Source organism: Pelodiscus sinensis, chromosome 25 (assembly GCF_049634645.1).
Source record: "Pelodiscus sinensis isolate JC-2024 chromosome 25, ASM4963464v1, whole genome shotgun sequence".
NCBI lineage: Eukaryota > Metazoa > Chordata > Testudines > Trionychidae > Pelodiscus > Pelodiscus sinensis.
The window spans coordinates 21,572,127-21,598,433 of record NC_134735.1 but is presented as its reverse complement, the minus strand read 5'-3'; the positions used below and the strand labels follow the sequence as shown (position 1 = coordinate 21,598,433).

The 26,307-nt window shown below is 52.4% G+C and overlaps 1 long non-coding RNA gene across 1 annotated transcript; it reads right to left on the bottom strand.

The window, feature by feature from the left end:
• Positions 1-9,977: 9,977 nt before the first annotated feature.
• LOC142819921 (uncharacterized) lies at positions 9,978-26,045 on the bottom strand. Its single transcript, XR_012897606.1, has 3 exons — positions 25,630-26,045; positions 14,873-15,167; positions 9,978-12,531 (listed from the first exon to the last, which is right to left on the bottom strand). It is a non-coding gene; the product is annotated as an uncharacterized LOC142819921 (long non-coding RNA).
• Positions 26,046-26,307: the final 262 nt, after the last annotated feature.

Below are 26,307 nucleotides of genomic sequence, written 5' to 3'. Positions count from 1 at the left end.
CAGTAAGTATTGCTGTTGCAGCTAGGGTGGTCTAGATTAGATAGTAGGGCAGGCTTTCTAAGGAGAAGGATAATTAAGCACCAGAACAAACCACTTAAAGGCAGGGGTCTCCAACCTTTTTAAGCCCAAGATCACTTTTTGAATTTAAATGCACTCCAGGCCCAAACACCCTTGCCCTGCTTCCTTCATGTCTCTTCTCTGAGGTCCTGCCTCTTTTACTCCGTCCTCCCTCCCTCCCGCCTCCCTCCTTTTCACCAGGCTGGGGCAGAGGGTTGGGGTGGAGGCTCTGGTCTTGGGCTAAGGGATTTGGAGTGTGAGAGGGCTCTGAGCTGAGCCTGGGGCAGGGAGTTGGGGTGTAGGAGGGGGTTCAGGGTGCAGGCTTTGGGAGGGAGTTTGGGTCCAGGGGGCTTGGGGTAGTGGGGGGGTACAAGACTGGGGCAGGGGTTCGGTGCTGGCTCCAGCTGGACACTACTTACCTCAGGGGGCTGCTGGGTGGGGGCGCAGTGGGGCTGAGGCAAACTCACCCCTATCCTGGCCCTGCACCACTCCCTAAGGAGCCAGCAAACTCCATCCATCCCAAGCCCTGTTGTGCCCCTCCCCCCCAACCCACCGGCTTCCATTGTGTGGAGACCCGACCCTGCCCAGCTGGGACCCGGGTGGAGCTTGAAACTTATTGACCCGCTCTTGGTAAACTTTTGGCTTTCCGGCCTGCTCTGCCCCAGGTCTGGGACTTACAAACACCTTGCCCAGGCCACGCCCTGACTGGGCCTTAACTGTTAATCGGCTCTGCCTGAACTGAAGGCCAGGCCTTGCAAACTGCTTATTTGGTGCCTGCCCTGATCGAGGGCGTGGTCGTTATAAACTGTTGCTTGGTTTGCAGCCAGGCCCGAGACGTTTATAGACGGTGACACAGCAATTGCCCTTTCACGGGGCAATAGAGGGAGTCAGCATGGCCTCCCACTGACATAGACCCTTACCATCAAGAGTGCAAATCTTTCCCCATCCCAGGCCTAACCATCTCTCCTACCCTTCTCCGGATCTTTCCAGCTCCATTGTATTTTTGTTAAATGAAGTGACCCAATGCAAACACAGTTTCCAAATGCTCCTGCATCCATCTGCTCATTGTAGTATTGTTCCATCTTTAATGACATTCTTCTTCGTTTTTTCACCGTTCCTGTGGATGCTATTGTAGTCCCCTTACTAAAGGGGCCTCTGTTTTATTCGGAAAAGACCCTGGGTGCTGCAATCCAGACTACAAAGCCCATGAGCCCTTGGGAAAAACAAGAAGGAAAGACTCTTGTGTGGGAGAGGACTGCCTCTCTCGAAGGCTGTGTCTACACTGGCATGAATTTCTGGAACTGCTTAAAACGGAATACTATTCCGTTTTCAGTTTTTCCGGAAAAGGAGCATCTACATTGGCAGGCTGCTTTTCCGGAAAAGCCCTTTTTCCGAAAAAGCGTCTGTGGCCAATGTAGACGCACTTTTCCGGAAAAGAGCCCCGATCGCCATTTTCGCAATCGGGGCTTTTTTCCGGAAAAGACTTCTGGGCTGTCTACACTGGCCCTTTTCCAGAACAGTGTTCCGGAATAAGGACTTATGCCCGAGCGGGAGCAGGATAGTTTTTCCGGAATAGCGGCTGATTTTGTACAGTAGAGCATCGTTGCTTTTCCAGAAATTCAAGGGCCAGTATAGACAGCTCGCAGCTTATTCCAGAAAAGCGGCTGATTTTCCGGAATAAGTGGCCCAGTGTAGACACAGCCCATGTGTTTGAAGAAAGGAGGCCTAGGAGTCTGGGACTCTGCCTTGGAGTTTGGAACCGAAGGGGGAGCCAGGCGGCTGACAATGACATTGATCCAGTGCAGGGGCTGTGGGATGCAGCTACAGCCCGGGACTACATGCCTGTTGGAACTGGGAGCTAGCAGGCTGCTTGCGATAGGCACAGCACGAGGCAGTAAGTTTCTGGGCAGTGTTGAAAAAGTGCTGCCTGGGACAGAGCTGCTGTCTAGCCTGGACCCAATCTCCACTACAGCTGCAACCCGGGGGGGTTACACTATACATATATGGCACCAGAAACTTCGACATGGATCGATAGCAAAGGACAGCCTGCCATTTTACTGCCAAGTTAGAACCACAGAACACTCCAACTGGAAGTGGCCACGCGAGGGCATCGAGTCCAGTCCCCTGCCCTCACGGCAGGACCAGACGCCATTATGGTCATTCTTGACAAATGTTTGTCTAACCCATTCTTAAAAATCTTCAGGGATGGAGATTCCATACCCTGCTGAGGTAATTTATTCCAGTGTTTAACCTCCCTGACAGTTACCAAGTTTTTCCTAATGTCCAACCTAAGCCGCCCAGCCCTGGTCTGTACTTTGGAGTTATTTTAAAATAACCCCCCTTATTTCAAAATAGTAAGCACTACCAAGCCTGTTATTCCAAAATATTAGGCTGTAGAATTCGAAATCTGTATTCCTGCTTTCCTCAGAAAATAACACTTATTTCAAAATAGTATGGACACTCCACTGCTGCTATTTCGAAATAACGACTCCCCAGAGTCATTCAAAGTACTTACTCCCCAGTGCTTCCTGAGGCTCTAGTGTAAAGGTGGTGAGACCACATTAAGGGAGCTGGCCTCGGACTCATTTCGAGGCTCCCCCGGAGTAGGGACATGCTATTTCGATTTTATTATTTTGGGAGTTGTTATTTCAAATTTAGTTATTTCAAAATAATTTCCTAGTGTAGACATGCCCCCATGCTGCAGTTTAAGCCTATTGCTTTTTAGGAATTAAGGAGTATCATTTTTTCCTCCCTCTTCCTTGTAAGATTAAACAAACCCAGTTCTTTCAGTCTTCCCTCATATCTCATATTTTCTAGACCTCTAATCATTTTTGTTGCTCTTCTCTGGATCCTCTCTAATTTCTCCACATCTGCAGAAGTCAATAATACTTCATGGATCCATCTGAACACAGCTCAAACGTAATCTGGATGTAAAGGTGTTGCATTAAAAAGATCCAGCTTGCCTACTCTCGTGAAGAAAACCTGTTACTTGTTCTGCAAAGGTCAAAAACTGCTACCCATTAATGTGACAACTTTACAATCCACCGAAATCCTGCATATAAATGAAATTTCTTGTCTTGAGCTGAGCAAACAATGCAATTTTTAGTTCAATGACTGCACCACAAAAAATAATGAGTTTGTTTTTGAAGGAAACTCAGGTTTTTTCCTTGCCAAAATGAAAAAAAATATATTTGTTTAAATTGAATATTTGAATAATAAATTTGCCAACAAAAATCCATATTTTGCGTCATCAAAACAATTTATAAATTTGGGTCAAATCCAGAAAACACCTTAGGGTGCGGCTACACTGCGCCATTATTCTGGAATAATGGCTGTTATTCCGAAAAAACAATACTCACGTCCACACAGAAATTGTGTTATTTCAAAAGAAATTCGAAGTAACAAAGGGCTTTTTGTGACATTGGTAAACCTCATTCTAGAAGGAATAACTCCTCTGCCGCAAAAGGTCTTTCAGACGAGGGGGAGTGTGGACACTCCACTGCTGCTATGTTGAATTAGCAGCATTCTAATGGTCCCAGGGCCATTCTGTGTTATTCCTCCCCAGGGCCGCCCGGGGCTCTAAATTGAGGTAGCACATCCACATTAGAGGAGCCTTCCTCGGACTCATTTGGAGGCTTCCCTGTAGTGTGGACGCACTACTGTGAAATATGCTATTCCAGAAGTATCCTCCAGAATAGCTTTTTCCGAAATAAGCTTGCAGTGTAGACATGCCCCTAGGTACGTCTACGCTGCACGCCTATTTCGAAATAAGCTATTCCGGAAGAATTATTCCAAAATAGCTTATTTCAAAATAGCACGTCTACACTGCAGGGAAGCCTCCAAATGAGTCCGAGGCCGGTTTCCCTAATGTAGATGTGCTAGCTCGATTTAGAGCCCCAGGAGGCACTGGGAGGAATAACTTCGAATGGCCCCAGGGAGGGGCTATTTCGCCATAGCAGCAGTGGAGCGTCTGCACATGCCTTACTTCGAAATAGCTATTTGGGAATAGGCATTATTCCTCGTAGAATGAGGTTACAAATTTTGTAATAAGTGTCCCGTTTTATTCGAAATTTTTTTGAAATAACAGAATGGCTGTGTAGATGCTCGCGTGGTTATTTTGAAATAATGCTAGTTATCTCGAAATAACAGTGCAGTGTAGACACACCCAAAGTATTGTTTCTAGACATATTTGAAGCAGCCTGCTTAAATGAATACTTTGACATTCATTTAAACAAGAATGGCAAGAGGCCACCCGGGCTTAACTAAGAGATCTTGAATGATATAAAAATCAAAAAGGATCCTCTAAAAAGTGGAAACTAAGTCAAATTAGAAAGGAGGAATACAAACAAATAACACAGGTATGTAGGGGCAAAATTAGAAAGGCCAAGCTACAAAATGAGCTCAAACTAGGTAGTGACATAAAAGGTAACAAGGAAGCATTCTACAAATATATTAGAACTGAGCGGAAGAGTGAGCAGAGGGTAGGCTCTTTACTACATACAGGCTGGCTACGTCTACATTCAAGTAGGAATAAGAGATCCTCCGGAAAAGAGCTTATTTTCCGGAGGATCGCGTCCAGACTGGCGCTTTTCTCCGGCTTATCTACGAGCTGGAAAAAAGCGGCAGCCATGAAAATGCAAATCCCGCGGGGGATATTTAAATCCCCCGCGGATTTGCCTATTCCCAAGTGCTACATTAGCATCCCTATTACGGAATAGGGGCCAATGTAGACACAGCCGCTATGTCTACACTCACGGCTTCTTGCGCAAGTACAGCCGTTCTTGCGCAAGAATCTGCAGAGCGTCCACACTGTCCGCCCGCTCTTGAGCAAGGAAATTTACAGTAGAGCGTGGTAAGAGAGGGCTTCCTGCCAAGAGCTACGCTCTTTTTTAACAGGTGTAAGCCGTCTTGCGCAGGAACCCTTGCGCAAGAGGGAAGTGTGGACGCTCGGCAGGGATTTCTTGCGCAAGAAAGCCCTATGGCTCAAATGGCCACCAGAGCTTTCTTGCGCAAGAGAGCGTCCACACTGCCATGGGCACACTTGCGCAAAAGCACAGCTCGCACATGGCAATGTGGACATTTTCTTGCGAAAGACTTCTTGCACAAACTAAGGTATGTAAAAAGTGTCACGGGGTAGCTGTGTTAGTTGGTACCTTTAAAAATGAGTAGTCCTGTGGCACGTGGCCCTGGTCCACATGTTTACACAGCACTTATTTTGAAATAAATCGCTATTCCGAAATGTCCCTTTCTGCTCGCGGAATGAGGTTTACAGGGACGTCAGAATAGCTAGCCCAATATTTTGAAATAACAGGTGCACTCCAAAGACGCGGAATAGCTATTTTGGGATACCAGAGGTAGAGCTGCAGTGCAGATGTAGTCTAAGGGAGCCTGCCTCGGACTCATTTCAAGGCTTCCCCGTAGTGTGGATGTGCTATTTTGAAATAGTTATTTTGGGAGTTTCTCTGCTTGCTGTGTTTTGCATCCTGAGAGCTGAAGACACTGCAGGGTTGGACTCCAGACTGTGTCCTGCCTTGGCTCATCCTAATGCTTCCTCTCTTTAGCCCTGTGTGTACAGATGAACTCAAGTCGCTGACTGACCCTCCAGCTCCTCAGCCCTGATAATTGCTTCTTGGCAAACACACAGCCCTTTGGGCTCTGCACCCTGACAACGCGGTTTCTTTGCAGAGTTACTTTCTAGCCCGGTGGCAATCAGTGCATCATTATGGTTCATTTGCAGCTTTTCCAAACCATCGTATGAAACAGGACAGTCATTAAAACCAGCCCTCCCCACGGAGAGCTGAACAATGCAAATACTTAAAGACTTGACTGGGCAGAGAGTCTTTCAGGCCACTTAGCATCACTGCATTTTCTCCTGTAATTTTTTCCCGAGGTCTAGCGGGTTCTGCATTCCCTCTTCAGTTACTGCCGTGTCACGAGATGTTTCCCCGCTTAGCCTGCAAGGGAAGGCGCGAGCGCGATTTTGCACAGGGGCGTGCTCCTTGCATGTCATCAACCCAGTCCCATCTGCTTCTTGCAGTCACAGGAACACACCAGACTGACAGCAGAAGCACTTTGACACATCTGTCTAGCCAGATAATGGCTCTCAGCATTTTAATAGGCTTGGCAGATTCAATTTTTTTTTACAATTTCAATGGATAATATCCATGTTTACTTTGAGTATTTTTCATTTGTATCTATATAAAATTTCCCAGTTGAACAAAAGGGGGTGGGGGGGGGAGGCATTAAAGAAGGATTCAGACATGAGTGAGGGTCAGACAGTGATTTAGTGACAATAGAGTGTGGGATTCAAAAAATTAAATCTTGGTCACAGTGAAAACATAGATTGTCAACATCACATGGCAAAATAAGCCAAGTAAATAGCCTCAATCAAACTCTCAGAAGTTCTCAAGAAGCATTTTTCTTTCTTGGCCTGGCTGCATGTTTCTGTTATAACAATGGAAAGATTGTTTTGCCAGTTAAAGTTTGCCTGGTGAAATTGACATTTACAGGTAATAAATCTAGCCTTTCCCAGCCTACCTCCAGTCCCCAGCAGTGTCATTAAAGGGTTTTAGCCTCACAGCTCTGCCCTCATTGCCAGACGGGGAGCTAAGGCACAGGGCGGGCTTAGGGATTGGTACAAAACCATGCGGGAAAAGTGGCTGAGTCAGAAACGGAATCCCACTGGCCTGAATCGAAGGCGAGGGCTCTGCCCATTAGTGTTCGCCCAGCAGAAGAGATCAAGCTTCAGTTATCTGTAAAACCTGCTGATGTGCTGGTATTGGGACCCTCAGGGAGCTGGCAGGCCCTCAACGTGGCACTGCCAAGTGGGTGCAGACTTTTGCCTTTGATGGCAGGAGGGGACCAAGTCTGGGAACAGCAAGAAGGGTCCCATGCTCCTCCCCAGAGGGGGCTGCAAAAGGAGCAGCTGGCAGCTGGTCACGTGTGGCTGTCCCACCCCGGCTCTGCATCTCCTGGGGTCTGCACACCCCTTGGCTGAGCTTGGGGTAGGAGTCATGTGGGGAGGTCACATGCCCCTCTAGAGTGGCCCTCTCTTTCTGGTCCTCCCATGAGTCACCCCGTATGAATCACTGACCCCGTGTCAGACGGGGCACAGCAACACGGTACAGCTGACTGGGGAGAAAGTGGTGGAGCTACTTCTGCTGAACTAAACCTGCCATGCAGCTAGTGTCCTTGGCTTCAACGGGGCGAACTCTGACAAGTGAAGGCAGCAGGTTGGAGAATTTCGGGATCTGAATGTGGAGGAGGCTTGGAATTACTTTATGTCAAAGTTGCAGAAAGTAGCTGAAACCTACATCCCAAGCAAAGGGGGAAATTCCAGTAAGGGCCACAGACCAAACAGGAAGAACAAGCATCTGAAATGGGTTGTTGGGAAAACCGCAGGAAACGAACAAGGCATGGAAGGAGGAAGGGATCGGCAAGGAAAGCTCCACCGGGAGGTCAGAAAGTGGAGGGGAAAGCGAGGAAGCCAAAAGCCAAGCAGAGCTGGACCATGTGTGACGTAGTGGGGGGTAACCTGCTAACTCTCTGGCTGCTGTCTGTAGCACCACCAAGCAGACAAGCAATGAGTCACTATGCAAAGAGGGTATCCCGACTGGTTTGGCCAGCTGACCCCCATGGAGAGGAACAAAGGAAGGTGGAATGCTGCCCTGGCTGGGGGCAGGGCTGGAGGAGAGTGAGTTAGTTCCTGGCTGGAAAGCAGGGAAGAAGGAACTGGGGAGGGGGCTGGGATCCCCCCATCTCAAGGGGGCACTGAAGCCTCTTAGCCCCAGTTCCTGTAACCAGATTACATCTGTGCTGTGCTGTATCCTGGAGGAGCAATAAACCACCCTCAATTCTACTGACTGGTGGAGTCTGTTTGTGCCATTTTGGGCTGCAGGAGATGGGGGACCCCCAACGCGCCGTCACACTGGTGTCAGGAGCAGGATGTACTGCACCCCATGGATGGAGCTTCCAGCGGCGAGTGACCAGGCGCCATAGAAGCAAGAGCCCTGGAGCCGGGCGTGCTGGAGACAGAGCGAAGCGGTTCCTGGGAATCGTGGGGCGCTGCAGCACTAGACTGGTGAGTCTGCACCGAGGGGACCAGCGGGCCGATGGCCTACGCCCGACTCTTGAAGGCATTGCTGGTGGGGCTGTGCAGAGAGAGGGGCTTGCCCGTGCGGAAAGCAGCCAAGGCCCAGCTGATTGCCCAGCTGGAAGAGAATGACCAGCCACAGGGCCAGGATCTTGTCCCCAGGGGAAGCAGCCAGACCCCCCCTGAGAGTGTGTCAGGCTCAGAGAGGGGGAGGAGCACTGGAACCCACCGGAGAGATGAGACAGAGTCTCCCGGGAGGCCTGCAAGCTGTAGCCCATCTAGGGCAGGGGCCAGCCCAGCGGAGCTGCGGCGTCTGAAGATCCAGCTGCGGATCAAGGAATTGGAAGCAGAGGACCGAGAGAGGGACCGCCAGGACCGAGAGAAGGAGCGCCAAGATCGAGAAAGGGACCGCCAGGACCGAGAGAGGCAGCGACAGCATGAGCTGGCCATGGCAGAGCGGAGACCCGGCGGGGCACCGGCTGCGCCAAGTGCGGATGGGGGCCGAGGTCCCAGGATGGCCAGACGCTTGGAGAGGCTTGTGGTGGCCCAACTGAAGGACATGGGCAACATAGACGAGTTCCTCAGTGCCTTTGAGAGGGCCTGTGGACTGCAACGGGTTCCCCCAGCTGACTGGCTGCAGGAGCTCATCCCCGCACTGAACCAGGAGGCGGCCGGAGTGCTCAGTCAGCTGGAGGACCTACAGCCAGGGGATTACAACCGAGTCAAGGAGGCCCTGCTGCACAAGTTCGGGCTGACCCTCGAGATGTACAGGAAGAAGTTCCGGGGGGTACAGAAAGGGCCACGGGAGACCTATGTGGATCTGGCCTCCCGCCTGTCACAATACGGCCGCAAGTGGGTGTGGGGAGTCGGAGCCCAGACCGCAGAGGAGCTGCTCAAGCTGGTCCTGATGGAGCAGTTCTATGAAGCGTGCCCACCCAAACTGAGGCTGTGGCTCAAGGACCGGAGACCAGAGACCCCCCAGGAGTCCGGGAGACTGGCAGATGAGTTCACGGAGAGCCGGTCCGGGTGTGAACGGGAGTCCCGGAGAGAAAGGGAACCGCGCAGAGACCGGATCTCGGCTGAGCGACGGAGGGAGTCAACTACGAGGTGAGACCAAGGAACAGGTCGTCTGCGCCCCAGAGAACCAGCCAGGGCCTGGACAGAGACAGCCCAAAGCCTAACTTGCCATCGCTGTGGGCAAAAAGGCCACAAGAGGGCTCAGTGCACCAGGTCCCAGGACCGGGGACTTTCCAGGGTTAACTGGCTGGGGCGGGAGGAAGGGCAGGCTGCCCCAGAGGCAGGGGCTGGCAGGCAAACCTCAGCTCAGAGAGAGGGGAAGGATGCTCAGTGCACCTCCCCTGGGAGGTCTGATTCTCAGGAGGCGGATTTCTCCGTGTACCGGGTGGGGGCAGGGCGGCCCCTGCAGAGCGAGTGCCTCATATCCCTGGAAGTGGATGGTAGGAAGGTGTGACGGCGCGTTGGGGGTCCCCTGTCTCCTGCACCCCGAAATGGCACAAACAGACCGCACCAGCCGGTGGAATAGAGGAAGTTTATTGCCTCTCCAGGATACAGCACAGCACAGATGTAATCTGGTCACAGAGCTGGGCTAGGATGCCTCAGGCCCCCTTGAGTTGGGGGGAGACTGGGCCCCTAAACTCCAGCTCCTCTCCCTAGGCTGTCTCCTCCATCCTCACAGACAGCCAGCCACCAACTCTCTCACTTCCAGCCCTGCCCCCCAGCCAGGGCAGAATTCCACCTTCCTTTGTTCCTCTCCATGGGGGGTGTCTGGTCACTGGTTTGCATAGTGACTCATCCTGTTTTGCTGGGTCATGGCCCCCATGGCAGCCAGTGGGGGGTACCCCAGAGCCAGCAGCATAGAAACCAGCCAGGTACCCCCACTACGTCACAGAAGGTGACGGGCTTCTGGGACACGGGGGCGGAGGTGACTCTGGCCCGATCCGATATAGTGGCCCCAGAGCGGATACTACCCCACACCCAGCTGACCCTGAAGGGCATAGACGGGTCCCTGTTTAAGGTGCCTGTAGCCCGGGTGCATCTGAAATGGGGGGCCAAGGTTGGTGTCAAGGAAGTGGGGGGTGCACCCGCATTTGCCCACCGAGGTGTTGATGGGGAATGACCTAGAGGAGTGGCCCCATGAATCCCAGCGGGCTCTAACCACCGCCCGGAGCCAGAACCAGCGGGCGGCTGGCAGCGTCCTCAGGGTCCCATCCCAGCGGACACGGGGTCCAGCCAAGCGGGGACTCCGGACCTAGGCAAAGGTGGGGAACAGGTCCCGATCCCTGCCTCAGCAGCTGAATTCCAGGCTGAGGTGCAGGCAGACCCCTCCTTGCAGAGGTTGAGGGACCGGGCTGGCCTCTGTGCAGCTCAGCCCTGGGGGAGAGGTGGCCAGGAGAGATTCCTGTGGGAGCGTGGACTCCTGTTCCGGGAATGGCTTCCCCCCAGGAAGTTGAGGGCATGGGGGGTCCAGCAGCAGCTGGTGGTCCCCCAAAAGCATCGCCTCAAGCTGCTGTATTTGGCCCACGACGTCCCCGTGGCGGGCCACCGGGGGATCCGGAGCACCCGGCTGAGGCTGCTCCAGCACTTCTATTGGCCGGGAATCTTTACAGCCGTGCAGCGGTACTGCCGGTCCTGTGACTCCTGCCAGAGGGGCGGGAAGGCCCAAGACAGGAGGAAAACTGCTTGGGGGCCCCTACCCCAGATAGAGGAGCCTCTGGGCTTGCTGAGAGAGTTATGGGATGGAGCGTCGGGTGTGGAAGCCGCCCTGGCTGTCCAGAGAAGGCTCGCTGGGCTCATGGCCCCGGCCCGAGAGACCCTGGCCAGAGATCAAGGCCAGCGGAAGGGTGGGTGTGACCCCCGAGGACAGGCCTGTGCCAGTCACCCTGGAGCGGGGCGGCAAGTGGACAGAGGGAAGCCAGCTCATGTGGGGCCTCGCCGAGGCCGGCCCGAGTCAAGGGGAGCCCCCATGTCCCCAGGGCGGGTTCCCACGCAGAGGACCCGAACTTCTCTAGGTCACGAGCAGAGTGACCCTGCTCAGTTCGCTCTCGGAGGGGGGAGAACTGTGACGTAGTGGGGGGTAACCTGCTAACTCACTGGCCACTGTCTGTAGCACCACCGAGCAGACAAGCGATGAGTCACTATGCAAAGAGGGTATCCCAACTGGTTTGGCCAGCTGACCCCCATGGAGAGGAACAAAGGGAGGTGGATGCTGCCCTGGCTGGGGGGTGGGGCTGGAGGAGAGTGAGTTAGTTCCTGGCTGGAAAGCAGGAAAGAAGGAACTGGGGAGGGGCCTGGGATCCCCCCATCTCAAGGGGGCACTGAGACCTCTTAGCCCCAGTTCCTGTAACCAGATTACATCTGTGCTGTGCTGTATCGTGGAGGAGCAATAAACCACCCTCAATTCTACTGGCTGGTGGAGTCTGTTTGTGCCATTTCGGGCTGCAGGAGACGGGGGACCCCCAATGCGCTGTCACACCTTGCAAAGGAAATGAAAACTCCCGGTAAACGGTTCTATACGTAAAACAAAAATCAGGAAGGAAGAAGGGGCACTGGGCACCGAGAATGGGGCGGAGCCTATCGGTAGCCTGGGTGGCCCAACACTTACATGGATTCTTTGCCCCAGTTTTTAATGGGGGAGATGAGGAGTTGGAAGGCTCCTGGGGGCTCATAGAAATGCAGAAATGAGGCTATGGAAGAGGAAATGGCCACATCTGAGGGGACAGCCTGGCTCCGGCAGTTAAAGGGATCAAATCCCAGATCCTGGAGAATCTCCACTCAAGAACACTACAAAAAACTGCGAGTCCAAGAGCAAGGATTTTAAATGAATCCATATACGCAGGGGTCATGTGTGGAGAAGTGATAACAGAGGATCTGTGTCAGTGCATGTTCACACCTCACTCACAATTCCAGTCGTCTCTGTACACAATATGCTTTGGGGGTATCACCTGAATATGTGTAACTCACCAGCCAATGATCTCACAACGAAATGTGTGTAGCAATATTATACGTAAAGTTGTTAGGACCCCTGCCCCCCTAGTCCCCCGCAATGAGATCAACAGAACATTTTCAAACCCACGATGCGCTGATTGGGAAGACTGGTCAGGCAGGTGGTGTACGAGGAATGTGAGTTTATCTTCGTTTACATGTAAGTAGTAAATAAGGTCCTTAAAACATCAAGAGGGAATCAAGACAACTCTGCATTTTTAGAAAACATCAGCATGAAACCTATTTCACAGCAAGACCCATATCTTCATTCTCACAGCCAGAAGGAACTTTATCCAGGGGTAATCCTTGGTGACACGCATTGCAAACTGCACTCTGAAAGTGTGGGGGGAAAATTCCCAAATTCTCGCTGTCTCTTTCACCTAAGAAAACAAAAGAAACAGCAGGTGAGTTTGGGGACCAGATCCCGACATGAAATTTGTTCAGCTGTGTTACTAGAAACCTGTGGTAAGAATTTCACCATGAACCAGGTCTAGTTTGTTAAGCGTAGGAAGTGTTTTCTCTTCATTTCTCCCCTCTAGCTTTGTCTTGCAATTGAACTGTGTAGGTAAGTCCATCTCTGACCGCAAACTGTTGTACATTGACCCACGTAGCAGGACAACAGACCTGGAATATTTGGACTGTCCAGGAGAGGGCTGGATGCAAGTGAGCATAAAAGAACCCAGCACCGTGCCCAGCTGCCCCGCCCCTTTCCTTGGTAAGTTCCCATTTCTGCAGTGGTGCATCCAATGGCTTTGGTCGGCATCGCAGGAGGGGTGTCTCCACATATCTCCAGAGCCTGCCTCATCCAGCTTTGCTTAATGGACAGCAGAGAGAGCCCAGTCCCAGCCAGGTCAGATCTGTCATGTTCTTAGAGCTTCTGAGTTGAGGAGCTTTCTCTTCCTCTGAAGACCTCATTCAGCCCCTCCACTCTCTCTTTGGCTGCGTCTAGATTGGCGTGATTTTCTGGAAATGCTTTTAATGGAAAAGTTTTCCATTAAAAGCATTTTCGGAACAGAGCGTCTAGATTGGCACGGATGCTTTTCCGCAAAAGTACTTTTTGCGGAAAAGTGTCCGTGCCAATCTAGACACGCTTTTCCGCAAAAAAGCCCCGATCCCCATTTTCGCGATCGGGGCTTTTTTGCGGAAAACAAATCTGAGCTGTCTACAAAAGCTTTGCGCAAAAGGGACTTTTGCCTGAACGGGAGCAGCATAGTATTTCCGCAAGAAGCACTGATTTCTTACAGTAGGAAGTCAGTGCTTTTGCGGAAATTCAAGCGGCCAGTGTAGACAGCTGGCAAGTTTTTCCAGAAAAGCTGGCCAGTCTAGACACACCCTTTGTGTCAAATTCCTTGCAGGCCGTGCTTTTTTTGTAAGAAAAAGGGTGTCGATACTCTGGGGCAAACTTGTTGAGCAAAAAAAAAAAAAAAAAGGAGAACTTGTTGAGCCAAACAGAAAAAATCGCACCGGGGGACCCTTTAAGAGCCACAGCGCCGTGCTGGGAGCGGGAAGAAAAAACGCCATGTGGCCCAAGGAGGCTTCCAGCAGGAGCTGAGCCGCCCCAGGAAAACAGGCGCCGGTACGCGCAGGGGAAATCCCTTTCTGTGGGCTGGGAAAATGGGTGATGGTACACCGTTCCGGATACACCGTTCCGGGCAGTACCGGCATAAAGAAAGCCCTGCTTGCCAGCAAACCTCCTCCAGGAGACAGAGCGCTGGCCTGGCTGCACTTCCCACCAGACAGGTTCACAACTGGTTCTGCCCGACTACAGGTCTCTGTGGATAAAATCACCATTGGCTGCCTGGGGCATCTCTCAGCACTGGCAGGTAATTTCACTCCCATTGCTATGTATGACCATCCCGGTTATATTGAGCAGCTGTGCCGCCTTGCCCTGCCATCAATGCTCCCTCTAATCTTTCCCATCCAGGTGCAGGTTTTTTCAATCCATGTGCGGAATAATTTTATGTACACTCAGGCATATACAGATGTGCACCTCCAGTAGAAACTCAAACCTAGCTGTGGGTGCTTTGCTAATCAGCTTCAAGAATCACTCCTGAGTGGCTGCACAAGTATAACCACCACCATGCAGATCTGAACCTGGGACTTCTAGAGCTTAGTATGGGAGCCTCTGCCCTCTGAGCTAAAAGCCAGCTGGCTGTCAGCCCATGCTGAAGAGGTCCCTTGATCTTAGCTGTTGCTGTGGAGGGGAGTGTCTCAGGGTATGTCTACACTACCCTCCTATTTCGAAGTAGGAGGGTAATGTAGGCATACCGCACTTGCAAATGAAGCCCGGGATTTGAATTTCCACGAGGAGTACAGCTAGTTCGGATTAGGAAGCCTAATCCGAACTAGCTACTCCGTGCCGCGTGTAGCCGCGCGGCACGGGGTTCAAACTAGCCGGGATTTAAAAATGGCGGCTCCCGGTTTATGCAAATGAAGCCCGGGAAATTCAAATCCCGGGCTTCATTTGCAAGTGTGGGATGCCTACATTACCCTCCTACTTCGAAATAGGAGGGTAGTGTAGACATACCCCGAGACACTTCAATGTGAATACACTGGATTAGATAAAACAATAACATAAGTTTACTAACTACAAAGAGTGATTGGAATAACGAGGCATAAAAGTCAGAAACAATTACAGAGAGAGAGAGAGAGAGAGAGAGAAAACTCTTCTTGGCGCCTAACCTAAAAAGCCATGTTTAATTCCAAACAAAGTTGCCTTACCACAAGCTTTTAGCAGCACTACTGACCAGACTTCTTAGGTCAGGACTTCTCCTAGGATCCAGCAAATGCCTCCTTTGTTGGATGCCATGAATGCAGTGGGTAGGGGGAGACGTAAGGGTGACTTGCGGTAGTTGTCCCTTCTTTTAGCATTTCAGTCCCACTCTTGAAAAACATTTCCAGCTGGGTACCAGGAGACAAAGAGTCTGTACGGGAGGATGTCCCCTAGTGCTTTTTCCTTGCCTGTTTGAGCTTTCTTTGTCTCCCTTCCTGCTGGATGACTCCGTTCACGGCTTAACTGCAAATTAAGCAGAGCACACATTCTTTTGTTTTGGTCACCAACCTCAGCTTGGACCATGTGTTAATAACACCGTACAGCGAGATATTATAACTTTCTTTTACCGGGACAACAATGACCAGCAAATGGTGAGTTTTCAAATGATGCCTCACAATGTGCACTTTGTCCAGACTATTGGACACAAGGGTATTTTCTGTCACACGCTGTGAAACTTCAAGCAGTAAAGAATGCTGTGAGACAGCCAGATGACAGAAGCAACTATCTGCAACTGTCTCCATCCAAGAAGCTCGTAGGGAGCAGAGTACTATGGGCCAGATTCCCAGGCCTCGAGGTAGGACCGTGACAGTAGAGGTGGCTTCACACTTGTGTGTTCCCCACCGTGGGGCCATCCCAGCAGTGATGAGTTCTCACAGCACAAGTTCAAATTTTCTCGCATGTGTCAGCCTCACAACAGTGCTAGGAAGTTCATGGGACTAGAACCTTTAAGGAGACTGTAAAGCCTGGAGCAGCAACATTGCCCCCTCAGCACCAGAAGAGCAGACAAGCCCTGCCCCACAGAGCTTAGGCACTGTGGGAAGAAACTGCGCAGACGGGTCAGAGCAACACAGTGATCAGCCCACACTCACTATTTAATCGCCCAGGAAGCTGTCTGGGCACCTATACAGACTTCTGCTGCACTTGCCATCTCCCGTCTTCGGCCTGACAGCAGCTGGTAACTGCTCCTGCTCTGGGATCTCAGGCTCTGATTCTTGCTTTTTGCTCTCAGCTCAAGCAATTGCTCTGATCCCTGCTCAGTGACTACAGCCCCACGGCTCTCTTTGACTCTAGCCCATCAGCGACCAGTAGGCAAGACCACCTTGAGCTTACAGACCCCTTCTGACCTTGAAATCAATGAACCGATGAATTACAGCAAGAGCGTGAGATGGGAGCATCATTGGTCATGAGAGGCAAAGACTCAGGTGAGCTACGTGCACCATGCAAAACGAGCGCTGGTCCTAACCGGCTCCCTGACTCACATCATCAGTTGTTCCATGCAGTTACCTTTAATTATCAGCATCCCTTTCCATGTAGAGTCAGGGTGCCCTAGTCCCCCTGCGCAGAGAGCTGTCGAAATAGCTGGAGCTTTTCTGGGCACGACAATATTACTACTTAAAAAGCTGTAATCTCAAGCCCTTTGACAGCGAGAAACAAGTGCTGCGCGCCACGTGGGCAAGCTGAGCCTCTCTGCTCCTCTGTGGACGAAATGTTTCTTGCCTCGCTATCTAGGAGAACAGCAGGTTTAACGGGGTCACCTAGGGACATGACGGCTCCTCTCTATTCTGGGCCTGGGTCGGTGGGAACTTTGGAGGGAAATGCCACAGCTGAATGCAGATGGGGAAATATTTCCAGCTCGAGGTGTTCTAAGAATGAAGGGTGGCTCTTTGCAGCTGCTCAGTGTTCGGGAGTGGTGGAGTCAATCCCTGGGGGGTGGATGAGGGGCAGAGCACAAGTCAAGCAAAGGTGAGTGACACATTCAGTTCTCCTCCCCGCTCGCTGCCTAGGATGTAACGGGGGCCTCCCCTAAGGGAAGTAACTCAGCTATCACTTTTAACAAGGAGGAGAGCCCAGTGCAGAAACACCATTAATACCACCCACCACAAATGAAACACCAGCCTCAGAAATAATCATAGAAGGATTGCAGGGGACAGGAAGAGTTCATCTAGACGGGTATGTCTAGACTACATGGCTCTGTCGACGGAGCCATGTAGATTTGTTTTTTTGGCAAAGGCAAATGAAGCCGCGATTTAAATGATCACGGCTTCATTTAAATTTACACGGCTGCCGCGCTGAGCCGACAAACAGCTGATCAGCTGTTTGTCCGCTCAGCGCACTAGTCTGGATGCTCCCCTGCCAACATCAAAGCCCTTTGTCGGCAGCCCCGGTAAACCTCATCCCACGAGGAATAATGGGGCTGCCGACAAAGGGCTTTGATGTCGGCAGGGGAGCATCCAGACTAGCGTGCTGAGCGGACAAACAGCTGATCAGCTGTTTGTCAGCTCAGCGCGGCAGCCATATAAATTTAAATGAAGCCGCGATCATTTAAATCGCGGCTTCATTTGCCTTTGCCTACAACCCTAATCTACATGGCTCCATCGATGGAGCCATGTAGTCTAGACACAGCCGACCAGTCCTCTGCACTCAAGGCTGGACTACGTACTAACTAGCCCATCCCTGACAAGGGTTTGCCAAACCTGTTCTTGAAAAGCTCCAATGACAGAGACTCCAAAACCTCCCTGGAGCATTTAACTACCATGACGGGCAGGAAGTTGTTCCCTAATGTCCAACCTAAACTCCCTTGCTGCAATTCAAGCCCTGTCAGGGCTACTTCCCACTCTGGCACTCCGAGTGCAGCAGATGGGGGCCTGGGAGGGTACGTCTACACTGCAACACTATTTTGAAATAACTAGCGCTATTCTGAAATAATGTAGTCCGTGTCTACACAGCCAGCAGTTATTTCAAAATAGTGTCAAAATACTGTCAAGCTGGAGGACTTCTTACTTCGACTCCTGTAGCCCTCATTGTATGAGGAGTAAGTGAGTGCTCTATTTCGGAGGAAGAGTGCTCTATTTCGAAATAAGATACACAATTGACCCCAGGCTTCATGGCTTTGAAATGCACATGAGCCACCGCTCTTGTACATTTCAAAGCAGGCACCCGTGTGCAGCCCACAGTCAGCAGGACTTCCCTCCAGCCCCGGGCTGCACGCGGACTTCCTCATTCCTCCTCTGAAATGTACAAGAGCCCCACTGCCTGTCTTATGGTAGTGCCATCTAGGTTATATTTCCCTAGTTCACTTATGAGAGAAAATATCAAAAGTCTCACTAAAGTCAAGATATACCACATCTACCACTTCCCCGCATCCATGAGACTTGTTACACTGTCAGAAAAAGCTGTTAGATTGGTTTGACACAATTTGTTCTTGACAAATACATTTTGACTGTTAGTTATAACCTGATTATGTCCTAGGTGACTGAAAATTGCTTGCTAGATTATTTGCTCCCTTATGTTTCTGGATACTGATGTTAAAGTGATTAGTCTGTATTTTGCCAGCAGGGTCTTATTCGCCTTTTTAAAGAAAGGTGAATTTGCCCTCGTCTAGTCCTCTAGAATCGCTCCCATCTTCTGTGACTTTTTGAAGATAGTTGCTAATGGCTCAGAGATCTCACCCAAGTCTGCTTTTTGAGAATTCTAAGGTGTATTTCACCTGCCAAGCTGAAGGTGTCTAAGACGTTTCAGGGGGTAACCGAGTTCGTCTGTACAGAAAAAACAACAAATGGTCTGGTAGCACTTTATAGACTAACAAAACATGTCGATGGGATCATGAGCTTTTGTGGGCACAGCCCTCTTCTTCAGATGTCGGGAGGTGCCCATGAAAGCTCATGATCCCATCTCCATGTTTTGTTAGTCTATAAAGTGCTACCAGACAATTGGTTGTTTTAACTTGTCTAAGTCATTTCAGACTTGATCTTTCCCTATTTTAGCCATTGATCCCTCATCTCCACTGACAGTCACTGTCCAATAACTAATCAACCTTTCTGGTGAAAACTGAAACAATATCATTTAGCTCTTCTGCCATTTCCAGTTTCTTTGATTGGCTTTCCCCCTTCTTTGAGCAATGGGCCTACCCATGCTTGCTTCTAATGTCTTTCTATTTCCTTGTTATCCTTCATGTCTCTGGCTAACTTCATCTCATTTTGTGCCTTGGCCTTTCTAACTTTGTCTCTACAGGCTTGTGTTGTTTGTTTGGCTAACAAAAGGGACTTTGCTGGAGGCAGGAAACAGAAGTTCTCATAAGGACGGGGTTACAATTAGCTAAAATACTGAAACCTCAACAATGCCAGTAATTCTCTGCCCCCTGCATTCTCTTTGCTCCCTCCCAAGTGTAGCCCCAGTGGGGTTGGTCAGCTCCCCGAGTGCTGCGGCTTCTAGGGCAGCTGGTCTCTAGGGGAGGGAGCCAGCCCCTCCTTCAGGGACACTTTTCCCCCACTGTCTCCAGCTCTAATACAGTTGGTACAACACCTGTCTCTAAGGCTTGCACTCTCTGCCTCTCCCCGACTGTCTAAGTGGGGAGGCTTTTAAAACTGCACCAGCACTCAAAATCCAAGCACTGTCATCTTTTCTTTGCAAACAAGTCCCTCCCCGCCTCCTCCCCCGAATGATTCCTACTAAATGGGTCAGTTTTCAAGCTAAACCATCTCGTGTGGAATGTGTTTGTTTATGCTTTCCGGCTGAATTACCATTTCCACCGCAAACCACCGCAGAAGGTGTGAAAATGAGCAACATGGAATAGTGAAAATCTCATTTTTAAGTCTTGCTGTTTAGCACAGTCGCCAAGTGATACACTTAGCTGCCCATTTGCCTTTGCCGTTTTCCAGCCGGTACGTTCCACTACCCTGGGCGGATGCAAACGGATGTGCTAAAGGAGATCAAAAGCACAGTCAATGACACGCTTAGACCATGTGACCCTTGAATGTACTCGCCATCCTCTTAGGGTCTGTCTGCACAGCAAAGAAAACCTGCCCCTGGCCTGTACCTGCCCCTCATGCCCACGGGACTCAGGCTACAGGTCTCTCATTCCCGTCTCGACTTCTGGACTTGGGCCGGAGTCCCAGCTCTGGGATTCTCCAACAGAGTTCCCTGGAAGCTGAGCACTTGGGCAGCCGCCCAGGAGATATTCAAACGCCGTCCAGCTGATTAGCAGAGCGCCCATCGCCTCCCACAGCTGGCAGCATGTCTTTCTACTGTGATGCACATCTGCACATGCATTGGTGCATATAACAAAATTTATGCTGCACATAGCTGGACAAAAAACATTAGAGCGATCATTGCCCTCCACCTGATGGAGTCCTACAGCCCTGGCCCTACCCTGAGCCCAGAAGCCTGCACAGTGATGAAACAGCCCTGCAGCAAACGCCAGCCATGGGTTTGCCTTAAGAATGGGGCCTGGTGCACAACGGGGGCACTAAGAAGAATCTGAGGAGTTGATACTGCTGCCCATCACTGTGGCATCAGTTCTGCCTTTGTCCCACACCAATGTGGGCTGCAGGGGGTTAAAGGGCCTTATGAGCCCGGCCTCCCAGGTGGCATTTTATCTCCAAGCTAGTTACAGGCATTCGGATCGGGCAGCAAATATTTATAGTCATCAGGTAGTCAGGGAGCCTTTATCATTCATATGAGGGGAAATGAGAACAATGCAAAGTGTATTTTGATGTGCAGGCCCTTGGCTCTTGGCCTGGGCGTGCTGGTCAGTTCATGCATCCACCTCCTCTCAACACACAAAGGGGGGCCTGAAACTCACTGAAGCAGCAAGGAGTTCCAGGCAGTCGGCAGGCAGCCCCTCCTCTCCTTCCCGCCCCCTGCACTGGGCTGCAGGCTGCCTGGCTCATTTCCCTTCCCCTCTTCAGGGAAGAATTCAGAATCATTAACCATTAACGTTGGGGTTCAGCCAAGACGGGGACTGAGACAAACAAGGGCAGCGCGTGCACAGAGCCGGCGTCCGTGCCTCCTGCATGGCTGTTCATTTCCGTAAATTCCCTCCTTTCTGAGGGGAACCTTCAGGCAGAGCCAGCCCGTCCATAGGATGGTTCAGGGGGGCCGCCCCAGGCCCTGTGCTTTTGGGGCCCCCACGGAGGGCACCCCAGCCCTCCTATGGATGGGACCCATGGGATTACGTGGGCCAGGGGCCTGGCGCAGTGCTGGCCCCCCTCCCTCTGCACTCACCATGGTGGCAGGAGCTGGCGCAACCCAACAACTGGCTCCATACCATCGCCCTCTCCTGGCTCAAGGCAGAGGGCCCCAGCCACACGGCGCTCCTCCTCCCCCCCGCCACGGGCGCAGCGGGTTGGGAGGGTGGCGAGATGGGACAGGGCAGAGCAGGCTGCCAAGCGGGTCTGACTCCTGCCACCGCAGTGCGGGGGGGGGGGGAGACTTGCTGCTGTCCCACCAGGCCCCCCCAATCTTCTAGGCTCCGAGGCAGGGCAGGGGCAGGGTTTGGGGAATGAGTGTGGCAGGGGGTTGCTCTGGGCCCCATGCCTGGGCTTCTGGGGGGGTTGTGCCCCCGGGCCCTGTGCCCCTCAGGACAGTCCTGCCTTCAGGTCGGGGCAGAGGGGCCTGGCGTTTCCTGGGACTTTGCCTGCGATGAAATGACGAGGGCGCTACGGTGACGGGGCTGAATTTCTTTCTCATATTGAAGGATTTCCCTCATTTCCTGGCAACACGGAAGGTCTGGGAGCGCCCAGGGAAACCGTCCTGGGAGTCTGGCTGAGCCACTCAGCAAGGAGCTGCCCAACCAGGGGCACCGGGAAGGGGGGGGCAGGCCTGGGGCCTCTGCTGTTGCTATGGGCCCGGCCCCCAACCCTGCTCTTCCCATTGCAGCCCTGCTCCTGGGCCAGGCAAAGCCAGTGCCAGTCAGTGGAAGAGGAGGGCAGGCAGCTGTGGGGAGCCGCGTCCCCTCCACCTGCCCGGGGAAGGGAGCCTGCAGGGTGGGGCCATGGGCCAGGAGTGCTCTCAAGCCGCCCCACGCTAGGCAGGTGGAGGGGCCTAGGGCCCGGCTTGGCTTGGCAGATGGGCCCTCGAGAAGAGGGGCAGGGTGGGGCCGGGTGGGGGGGGGCTCCCAGCTCATCCTCTCTGCTGTAAACTCTTGGGGCAGGCGCGGCCCCGGCAGGTTCTAGAGACTCTCGCGCGATGGGCCCGGGCGGTTACCCTAGTAACATGGATCTTGTGGTACCCGGGGGCGGGGTGCCCCGAGCCCCGCCCAGGAGGGGCAGGTTTGTATATGGTTTGCCGGTGCCCAGAGCAGGTCCAAGTCCCCCCCCCCCACACACACACGCAAGGGAGTGAGGGAGTGAGGACTCTAGCCTCACGGTGGGGCTGGGGATGAGGGATTCGGGGCATGGGAGGGGCTCAGAGCTGGGTGCAGGTGAGTGGTTTGAGGTGGGGAGAGGGTGGGGCTAGGGCCCCATTCCCTCCCCCCATTCCTGGTACCACACACACTCACCCAAGCAAGAAGTTGCCGGGGGGGGGGGGGGCGGGAAGCCATGTGCCTCCCCCCAGGCAGACACAGCAGTCAGCCTGCTGCCGGGGCTGCTCCCTCTAGCCAGGCGGCCAGTGAGGGAGAGTCTGGCCGGCAGAGCTCTTGCTGGTCTCTCCCGCCCGGCAGCCGGCAGGGATGCTCAGGAGAAGTGCGTCTGGCACGTGGGGCCAGCAGAGACACCCACCCTGACACTGATGGAGCCAGGGCTGGTCCATACAACACCGCGCCTGTGCCTCTCCCTGCACAGCATGAAGTTACCCCGATCCCCCTCACGGTCACAGTGGGTTGTGAATCTACAGCTCCACGCAGCAACCCCTTGGTTACCTGCGTATGGGTGTGTGACAGGGCGTCTGCCTTGCACTGGCCCTTTAAGGGTTAAAACCCAGCCTGGGAGGGGGCGACACAGACAGGGCGACTGGGGTGGGGGTAGGGAACCCCCCTCTTCCCTAAACTCCGCCTCTGCCCTCTCCTGCTCTGCCCTCTCCCTGCCTCTTCCCCCATCCTCTCCCCAAGTGGCACAGTTTGGGAGACTAGCTCCAGCCCTCCCCCACACTCACCGACAGCAGCTCCCTCCACTCCCCTATCTGTGTCACTCCGCTTCCTGCCACTGAGGCTGGCTCTGTCCCGTCCTTCCCCATGTGACACACCAGGAAAGCAGAGCGAGCTGGGGCATGTATATACCCCCCTCCACCCCACACATGTGTGTCTTCTCTGTATACAGGCAGGGTGTATGTGGAAAGGCACACAAGCCCCATTTTCCACCTGGGAAATGGACACACAGAGGGATTAAGTGATTTGCCCAAGGCTGCCCATGGACTCTGTGGCAGACTGGGAAGTGAATCCAGATGAACAAAGTTTCTGCGCAGGGCTGTAAATGCAAGTGCACCCTCCCCCGCAGTGTCTGCACTTCCAGAGGGAGGGGGCTTGATGGGCTGGTCTGCAAGGAGCCCATTCGCATCTACACTCAGCCAGTGACTGATTGCTGCTCAATTAAAAGCATTTCGACAAACCCTCGTGCAGAGGTTACGTGCCGGGGGTTCAATGCCAAATCACCCAGGGCTTTGGAGTCCCTTGGAACATTTGTGTTCTCCCACCAACTTTTAAATGAGCTTCATCTCTGACCGAATACGGTGTCATAGAATCATAGAATAATAGGACTGGAAGGGACCTTGAGAGGTCGAGTCCAGCCCCCCGCCCTCAAGGCAGGATCAAGCTCCGTCTACTCCATCCCTGACAGATGTCTATCTAACCTGTTCTTAAATATCTCCAGAGAGGGAGATTCCACCACCTCCCTTGGCAATTTATTCCAATATTTGACCACCCTGACAGTTAGGAATTTTTTCCTAATGTCCAATCTAAACCTCCCTTGCTGCACATTACTCCTTGTCCTGTCCTCAGAAACCAAGAGGAACAAATTTTCTCCTTCCTCCTTGTGACACCCTTTTAGATATTTGAAAACCGCTATCATGTCCCCCCTGAATCTTCTTTTATCCAAACTAAACAAGCCCAGTTCATGAAGCCTGGCTTCATAGGTCATGTTCTCTAGACCTTTAATCATTCTTGTCGCTCTTCTCTGTACCCTTTCCAATTTCTCCACATCTTTCTTGAAATGTGGCGCCCAGAACTGGACACAGTACTCCAGCTGAGGCCTAACTAGTGCAGAGTAGAGCAGCAGAATGACTTCATGAGTTTTGCTTACAACACACCTGTTGATACAACCTAGAATCATATTTGCTTTTTTTGCATCAGCGTCACACTGTTGACTCATATTCAACTTGTGGTCCACTATGACCCCTAGATCCCTTTCCGCCATGCTCCTTCCTAGACAGTCGCTTCCCATCTTGTATGTATGGAACTGATTGTTCCTTCCTAAGTGGAGCACTTTGCATTTCTCTTTATTAAACTTCATCCTGTTTACCTCTGACCATTTCTCTAACTTGCTAAGGTCATTTTGAATTATGTCCCAATCCTCCAAAGAAGTTGCAACCCCACCCAGTTTGGTATCATCTGCAAACTTAATAAGCGTACTCTCTATCCCAATATCTACATCATTGATGAAGATATTGAACAGTATGGGTCCTAAAACAGACCCTTGAGGAACTCCACTTGTTATCCCTTTCCAGCAGTGTCAAACTGCTCCAGGAGAAAAACTCATCTGGTAAAAGCCACAAACAGAAGAACGTGGTCGTATGTGCCCTGTTTCCTGGGTGCCTGTACCGAACAAGGATTTAATTGCATCACCCCTCTAAGTCCATTATTTCCTTCTGATGACAACAGCCCTGCAGGAGGTTTTCTGGTGAGCTAATTAATTTCAAACTATATGCCCAACCCTGCATTTTTCTGAGCAATTATCAGCTCGGAAACTTGCCAGAAATCAGAACATTTTTAGCCCTGATGACGAGTGACTGCAAGTAGCTGCAGACTCCTCTGAGGTTCTGCAATTTACCGGGAAATCTCCCCTGGTATCTGTCTCAAGATGCCTGTGCCTGATAATCTTGCCCTGAGAGCAGTCTAATCCTCTCCCGCGTGTTTAAATGGGCACGGTTAGTCTTTGCAAGAATCTTGATAAGTGCTCTTGGGACGTTTGACTCGGTCGGGCATCAGGGGGCCATACGCAGAAATCTTTAGGGAACAGAACCAATCCCGCAATCCCAGCGGGACCGAACCTGGTGAGCCGGGAGAGTCGTGCCCACTCACTTTTTAACGGGGGCATAATTTGGGAGGCAGGCACGTACATGATCCCCCCTTGAACAACAAGCCTCGGGCAGATGCACCCTGTGGGGCACAGACACAATCTGGGGGCTGCTCTTGGGCACCCCAGCACCCCCACCAAGGACACGTGGAAGGACGGGGGCTCCGCAGCGCAGCTAGGGCTCGAGGGATGGGTCGTAACCCTGCCCAGCTCTTGCTTCCAGCCTGGCCAGGGCGGGGCCTCTGGGGGAAGATGAGGAGCAGGGGCAAGACTTGATGGGACCCCGCTTTTACCAAGGTCCCAGTGCTCTGGCAGGGAACAGCGACAGGGTTTCTCCGAGAGGGAGCTTTGTAGCCCCATTGCCGGGACGCCTGTGTTCTAGGCCTAGCTTGCTTCTGTGCTGCCGGCAGTAGGCAGATTCCCAGCCTGTGCAATGGGCCCCCCTCTGTGCCGTGGGGATGTGAGTGTAAAGTGCTGTATGAGCCTCCTTTAAAAGGCGGGTACAAGCACGTCAGCACATGCCCAGGACCAAACTCTGGTCTCAGCCCTCAGTGCTCACCCGCCACAGAGCCCTTTGGGATTCCTTTACCTCCCTCGGGAAAGTCCAGGGAGCTGGATCCTCCGAAGTGCTTGGGTCTGAGGCACCTGTGACTCAGAGCATCTCCTGGGTGCACAGGTGACATCTCCTCCCTCCTTACCTCCTTGACCCTAACTCTCCCGATGCCCCTCTCTGCAGCCAGTCCTGTCTCCAGCTTCCTGTGGGAGGTGATTCCTTCGCTGCTGCTGGGCCAGGTACCGGAGCTCTCTGCTAACATCCTTGGTTGCAAGGAGTTCCTCTCCCCTTCCGAAAGGGAGCTTCTCACCCAGCTCTGCAGTGCTCAAGCTGTGGCCGGAAGGAGGATCAGGGGGAATTTCACACCCAGACATTCCAAACTGATCCCAGGGGCTCAGCATGGAACCGATGGAAGGGCCCTGTCAAGATTCAGCTGGGAGGGCGGGGAGGCCTGGCACAACCATGTCAGCTTCGTTATGTGGCGCAGGGGGAGAACCAGGCCTCCGTCTCTTCCTGCACCTTCTTTCCCCCCAGTGGTAGACATGAAACTGCTCCCCTCCCTTCCTCCTTCTCGTGGAGACTTCCCCGTGAACAGCCAGTTCCTAGCCCCAGTTCTGCTGTGAGCCCTTCCCCCTGGCTGCACACAGGGTCCTGTATCCCCCTCTGCGGACCATCTGAACAGCGATGGTGACACCTATAGGAGAAAAGCAGGAATTCAATCATTGAGCAGTCCCTTTGCCTGTCTGGGACCGGCCAGGAGCTGCTGGCTTTGCAGCCCATCACAGCAGGTTTTGAATGTAACGTATTAGTGTGCAGATTATTT